Source organism: Podarcis cretensis (assembly GCF_951804945.1).
Source record: "Podarcis cretensis genome assembly, chromosome: 8".
Lineage (NCBI taxonomy): Eukaryota > Metazoa > Chordata > Lepidosauria > Squamata > Lacertidae > Podarcis > Podarcis cretensis.
In genome coordinates this window covers 92,391,092-92,398,684 of record NC_137177.1, presented here as the reverse complement: position 1 = coordinate 92,398,684, position 7,593 = coordinate 92,391,092, and the positions used below count along the sequence as shown (strand labels likewise).

Genomic DNA, 7,593 nt, shown 5'->3' with positions numbered 1-7,593 from the left:
CTTCTTACTTCCTCGCGTAAGCTCCGCCCCGCGGGCCGCTTAACGGCTGGTTTGTGTTTTTTTTTACAATCATCAACCCCCCCCATCCCCTCTTCCTTTGCACACGGCACGTAGAAAGCGAAGGGGGCGGAACGAGGCGTCGCTCCGCGTAGGAGGGAAGAGTGTGGAGTGACTACCCTTTTGACCAGTAAACGACAAAAGCGGTCGTACAGGAGGCGGTATCAACTGAGTAACAGCACTTTGAACCAATCGGGAAGAAGGAGAGTTTCCCGCCCATATTGTCTCCCCCTCCCCTGCTTGTTTGTTTGCGAGGAGAGAGAGAAATGGAGGTGGCGGCCTGCGCGGGGGAGGGGCGTTATTTCCCTCCTCCTGGAAGAGGGCGCTCGGTGGGTCTCTAGCCTGCGGACCTCATTAAGTCCCGCCATTCAGACAGTCGCGCCTTCTATTTCGTCTGAAAACGGAGGACATCAGGAGGAGGCGCTTCCACCCCCCCCCCCGCCAAACTGCACAAACAAGGTTCCCCTGAGGCAGGAGGGAGACCGCGCGGGCGCCGGGCAGAGCCCCTCCTAACTGTCTCTCTTGGTGGCCGCCCTGCGATCCTCGGTTGGATGAAGGGCAGGGTAGAAATGTAGCAGCAGCAGCAGCAGCAGCAGCAGCTCCCCTTGCGGCGCCTTCTTCCGGGGAAGGAAGCCCCACCAAGGTCCTTCTGAGGAAACGGCTCTCTCTGCGCCCAGCGCAGGTGTAGCACCAAGTGAGAGAGACTTACTCCCAGGAAAATGCGCAACGCATTGCAGCCTTGCTATCCTACCCTTCTATACATACACATGCTTGGTGGGGCATCCTGTGAGCTGAAAAAGTATCTGGTCGTTTTATTACAGGAATAATAATAGGGGGGCACATGTGCTTCTCCCCATTTATTCCCACAACAACCCTGTGAGGTAGGTTAGGCAGAGAGCAAGTGGCCCAATTACAGTGAGGTTCATGGCTAGTAGGGTGGTTCATAAAAAAACTTTTTAAAAATACCTGCTGCAAAGGTCTTGCTACAATTGGAATTATATAGCTATATCTAAAATTTCATGCATATCAGTTAATATCTTGACCCTCCTTTACTGAATTAAAATTTCAGCCTTCATGACATAGGAAAACGGCCAAGTAAACAGCTATTTTCATCACTTTATGACCAATTCAGCTTTATTTTGTAGGAATTGCATTTTTTTAAGAACAAGATGCTGAATATGATTTCCTTTATCCCAGCTATTTTCAATATATGTTTTTCTCTTATATCCCAAAATATTAATATTCTGTCTTGTTCACAGGTGTGCAACTCTAATATTTTGATTGAAGAGTCTGAGGACAGTCTGTATTAAGTGAAAGACATTTAAGGAGTGAGAGCAATAGACTATTAGATAATGGCAGCTTCACCATCAATACCCACAAGAATATCTACAGATCAACTGGTGTTTGGTCAGCCGGCCGATTTGCCTGTGAGAGTACTTCCAACAGAATTGGATATTGCTTCTTGCATGAGAAACGAAAATGGATGATTGAAAACTCTGCAAAAAAGGAACCAGACAATTCTATTATTGCAGAGATTGTTGTGTCGAAAGTTGAAAGTGTTTACAAACGTGCATCCATACCAACAGTCCGAAAAGACACAATTAAGGCCCATGTTCTGAAAGTGTATGAAAAGCGTCAAAGCATAATCAGAATACCAGCTGCCAGAAGGTATAAGAATCCAAAGTGTCCAAATCCCTATGATCTTTCAGACTTCTTCAAAAATAAGAAAGATGTGTTTCTGAAAGGAATTTCCTGTTTGTTTGAAGTTGTTGACAATGAGAATGTGCCAAAGATAGAGAGAGAATTTCTCAAAGATCAGCGATCCATTCGGAAGATGACCATAAATAGTACAGTGGATAAAGGCTACCAGGAAACAACAGCAGAAAGAGTTAAGTAAGAAAGCAGAGGGAACCAGGGTTGCACAGGAATGACAACAACGAGAATCTCACTTTCAAATTGTTGCTGCCGATAATGTTGATATTGTTGATACTGGTGACTGTGGTGAAGATAAAGTTGAAACAATAGAGGAAGATATTTGTCCTGCAAATAATTCAGACTTATTTTTTAAGACTTATTAAGACCTAAATTTAAGTGTTACACATAAATGGTGGAGAGAGCTGTCAAGGAGGTGACAAAAGCAAGCCAGAATGTAGTTGGTATGAAGTGACATGATGCAACTATAAAGACATCAATGGAGAATTGGGCCAAATACCCAAAAAGGAATTGAAGGATTTTGTCCAAAAATAGTTCACATTCACAGCTTTATTTTTTTATTTGTTCTTGAAGTAATGTAAATGTAACTTTACATGTCATTATTAGTATTAAGTTATGTCATAATAAAAGTTGGTATTCAATATTCATGTATCCAGTTGCTTAAATGTAGAAATAATAATGATGTAGGTTTGTATGAGTCATATTTGCATTTAAATGTCAATAATATCATCATTAAAAGGTTTGTTTGTTTTTTTAAAAAAGTACTGGTATATCAATTTGTATTCTGTATCTTTTATTGTTCTTTTAAAAAAATGCAATTTCTGCAAAATAAAGCTGAATTAGTCATAAAGTGACGAAAATAGCTGTTTACTTGGCCGTTTTCCTATGTCATGAAGGCTGAAATTTCAATTCAGTGAAGGAGGGTCAAGATATTAACTGATATGCATGAAGTTTTAGATATAGCTACCGGTATATAATCCCTATTGCAGTAAGATAAGACCTTTGGAGCAGACATTTTCAAAAAAAGTTTTTTATGAATAGCCCTAATGACTAGGTGGGGATTTGAACTCTGGTCTCCCAGGTTTTAGTGTGGTGCTCTGCCCACTATATCACCCTGCCAGATAAGGGGCAGAGCTGGGAATTGGGAGCCCCTGACTTTCACCTCACATCAGAGGTGACATAAAACTCTCAGCCTCTGCCTGACATGCACAGGGTGGGAATATCCCCCCCCCCATTATTATTTATTCAGTTAAATTGTTTATATGCCAACTTTCCATATACACACCATGACAGCTTATCACACCAACAAAAATAGAATCATAGAGTTGGAAGAGACCACAAGGGCCATCGAGTCCAACCCCCTGCCAAGCAGGAAACCCCATCGGAGCACTCCTGACATATGGTTGTCAAGCCTCTGCTTAAAGACCTCCAAAGAAGGAGACTCCACCACACTCCTTGGCAGCAAATTCCACTGTCAAACAGCTCTTACTGTCAGGAAGTTCTTCCTAATGTTTAGGTGGAATCTTCTTTCTTGTAGTTTGGATCCATTGCTCCGTGTCCGCTTCTCTGGAGCAGCAGAAAACAACCTTTCTCCCTCCTCTATGTGACATCCTTTTATATATTTGAACATGGCTATCATATCACCCCTTGACCTCCTCTTCTCCAGGCTAAACATGCCCAGCTCCCTTAGCCGTTCCTCATAAGGCATCGTTTCCAGGCCTTTGACCATTTTGGTTGCCCTCCTCTGGACACGTTCCAGTTTGTCAGTGTCCTTGAACTGTGGTGCCCAGAACTGGACACAATACTCCAGGTGAGGTCTGACCAGAGCAGAATACAGTGGCACTATTACTTCCCTTGATCTAGATGCAATACTCCTATTGATGCAGCCCAGAATTGCATTGGCTTTTTTAGCTGCCGCGTCACACTGTTGGCTCATGTCAAGTTTGTGGTCAACCAAGACTCCTAGATCCTTTTCACAAGTACTGCTCTCAAGCCAGGTGTCACCCATCTTGTATTTGTGCCTCTCATTTTTTTTGCCCAAGTGCAATACTTTACATTTCTCCCTGTTAAAATTCATCTTGTTTGTTTTGGCCCAGTTCTCTAATCTGTCAAGGTCGTTCTGAAGTGTGATCCTGTCCTCTGGGGTGTTAGCCACCCCTCCCAGTTTGGTGTCATCTGCAAATTTGATCAGGATGCCCTTGAGTCCATCATCCAAGTCGTTGATAAAGATGTTGAATAAGACCGGGCCCAAGACAGAACCCTGTGGCACCCCACTTCTCCAGGATGAAGAGGAACCATTGATGAGCACCCTTTGGGTTCGGTCAGTCAGCCCGTTACAAATCCACTGAGTGGTAGCATAGTCAAGTCCGCATTTTACCAGCTTCTTTACAAGAATATCATGGGGCACCTTGTCAAATGCCTCGCTGAAATCAAGGTAGGCTACATCCACTGCGTTCCCTTCATCTACCAGGGTTGTAATTCTGTCAAAAAACGAGATCAGGTTAGTCTGACATGACTTATTTTTCAGAAATCCATGCTGACTATTGGTGATCACAGTATTCCTTTCTAGGTGCTCACAGACTGTTTGCTTAATGATCTGCTCCAGAATCTTCCCTGGTATTGATGTCAGACTGACTGGGCAGTAATTATTTGGGTCCTCTCTTTTCCCCTTTTTGAAAATAGGGACAACATTTGCCCTCCTCCAGTCTGCCTGGAGAAGACCCTGATGTTGGGAAAGATGGAGGGCACAAGGAGAAGGGGGCGACAGAGGATGAGATGGTTGGATAGTGTTTTCGAGGTTACCAGCATGAGTCTGACCAAGCTGCGGGGGGCAGTGGAGGACAGGAGTGCCTGGCTTCTCTGGTCCATGGGGTCACGAAGAGTCGGACACGACTAAACGGCTAAACAACAACAACAAAGTCTGCCGGGACTTCGCCTGTTCTCCAGGAATTCTCTTTTTTTTTTTATAATAATTTTTATTAATTTTCCACACAAATAATAAAGAACAATATAAAGCAGTACAACTTCAAGCTCTTCAGTTCATACCCTTCTTTCTTTGACTTCCCCATACCTCCCCATCCCTGCATCCTTGTTTAATGGTTCTTTAGCAACCCTTAGGTCCATTGTCCTAATTCCCTTTCATAAAAAGAAATTCTTAAATTTTCTGTTTACTGCTGCAATTCTTTACTTCTTACCCCCTGACATCTTAACACTCCTCAATTTTACAATTATTTTTAAGATATATTTTGAATTTCTTCCAGTCCTCTTCCATTGTCTCTTTCCCCTGGTCCCGGATTCTGCCCGTCATCTCGGCCAGTCCCATAAAGTCAATCACCTTTGTTTGCCATTCTTCCAGAGTAGGTAGTTCTTGCGTCTTCCAATACTTTGCCAGTAGAATTCTTGCTGCTGTAGTGGCATACATAAAGAAAATCCTGTCCTTCCTTGACACCACTTGGCCCACCATGCCCAAGAGGAAAGCCTCTGGTTTCTTAGGAAAAGTCCACTTAAGGACCTTCTTAATTTCATTATAGATCATTTCCCAGAAAGCTTTAACCTTTGGGCAGGTCCACCAAAGGTGGTAGAAAGTGCCTTCAGTCTCATTACATTTCCAACACTTATTATTAGGCAAATGATATATTTTTGCAAGCTTGACTGGGGTCATGTACCACCGGTAGATCATTTTCATAATATTTTCTTTTAAGGCATTACATGCAGTAAATTTAATACCGGTGGTCCATAACTGTTCCCAGTCAGCAAACATAATATCATGACCGATATCTTGTGCCCATTTAATCATAGCTGATTTCACCATTTCATCCTGTGTATTCCATTTTAACAGCAAGTTATACATTTTTGATAAGTTCTTAGTATTGGGTTCCAACAATTCTGTTTCTAGTTTTGACTTCTCTTTCTGAAATCCTATTTTCCTGTCCTGTTTAAACGTCTCATTTATCTGATGGTAATGCAACCAGTCTCGAACCTTAGGCTTTAGTTTCTCATAACTCTGAAGTTTCACCCTTTCACCATCGTATTCTAAAATCTCATGATATTTTGGCCATTTAGAATCCATATTAAGCTTCTTTACTTCCCTAGCTTCCATTGGTGACACCCACCTAGGGGTTTTACTTTCCAACAAATCTTTGTATCTAATCCAAACGTTATACAATGCTTTCCTTACAATATGGTTTTTAAAGCTTTTATACACCTTTACCTTGTCGTACCATAAGTATGCATGCCAACCAAAACTATTGTCGTACCCTTCCAGATCCAAAATGTCAGTGTTCTCAAGAAGTAGCCAGTGTTTCAACCAGCAGAAAGCTGCTGATTCATAATAAAGTCTTAAGTCCGGCAGGGCAAACCCCCCTCTATCCTTTGCATCAGTTAAAATCTTAAATTTAATTCTGGGCTTTTTGCCCTGCCAGACAAATTTTGATATGTCTTTCTGCCACTTCTTGAAACAGTCCATCTTGTCCACAATCTGCAACGTCTGGAATAAGAACAGCATTCTAGGCAATACATTCATCTTAATAATAGCGATTCGGCCTAACAAGGAAAGTTTCAACCTTGACCATATTTCCAGATCCTTTTTAACTTCTGACCAACATTTTTCATAATTATCCTTAAATAAGTTCACATTCTTGGATGTTAAGTTTACCCCCAGGTATTTTACCCTTTTTGTTATTTCCAAGCCTGTTTCTTTCTGAAAACTCTCTCTTTCTTCCATTGTTAAATTTTTTTTCCAACACTTTCATTTTTTGTCTATTCAATTTAAAACCTGCTACTCGACCAAATATTTCAATTAGTTCTAATACTCTTTTAGTACTAGTGTCTGGCTGTTGCAAGGTCAATACTAGATCATCTGCAAATGCTCTTAATTTATAATGTCTAACTCCGACCTGAACTCCTTTAACCAACTGGTCCTTTCTGATCATATTTAACAAAACCTCCAGGACTGATATAAAAAGCAAAGGGGATATTGGGCAACCCTGTCGTGTACCTTTTTCTATAGGTATTTCTTCTGTTACCACGTTATTTACAATTAATTTGGCCTTTTGTTGAGAATATATTGCACCTATACCGTTTTCAAAACCTTGGCCTACCCCCATCCCTTGGAGATTCTTTTTCATAAAAGTCCAACAAATGTTGTCAAAGGCTTTCTCCGCATCCACAAAAATCAAAACTGCTTTCCTGTTAATGTCAACGTCCAGCAGCTCCAGAATGTCTATAATGTTCCTCACATTGTCTGACATATGTCTACCTGGGAGAAAGCCTGTTTGGTCCTTATGAATCTCTTCTGCCAACACTCTTTTCAATCTTTTTGCCAAAATGTCTGCAAAAATTTTGTAATCCACATTAAGTAAAGATATAGGGCGGTAGTTTTTGACCTGGTTCTTCTCAGTCTCTGTTTTCGGTATAAGTGAGATGAAAGCCTCTTTCCACGATTCAGGTGCCTTTTTCCCCTTCAAAATTTCATTGCAAACTTCCTTCAATGGTTGTATCAGCCGTTCTTTCAACATTTTGTAGTATTTGGCCGTCAGGCCGTCTGGTCCTGGTGATTTTCCCAATTTCATATTTTGAATGGCACCCTCTATTTCTTGTTCTGTTATTTCCTCATTTAAGATCCTTTTACTTTGTTCTGGAATTTTTGGTAAACCGTATTTTCTGATGAATTCTTCTATTTCTTGTTCGTTGATTGGCCCTTGTGCATATAATTTCTTAAAAAAACTTTGAAAACAATTGTTTATCTCATTGGGTTTGTGGATAATTTTTCCATCCATTTCTAGACTTGTTACAGTATTCATTTTCTGCCTTTTTTTCAATTGC

At 41.3% G+C, this 7,593-nt stretch overlaps 1 long non-coding RNA gene across 2 annotated transcripts; it reads left to right on the top strand.

The window, feature by feature from the left end:
• Window positions 1-24: 24 nt before the first annotated feature.
• Window positions 25-2,413, top strand: LOC307223191. Of its 2 annotated transcripts, none has more exons than XR_013842018.1 (2): window positions 25-863; window positions 1,317-2,413. It is a non-coding gene; the product is annotated as an uncharacterized lncRNA (long non-coding RNA). The 2 variants fall into 2 exon arrangements; XR_013842019.1 differs by having other exon boundaries at window positions 25-938.
• Window positions 2,414-7,593: the final 5,180 nt, after the last annotated feature.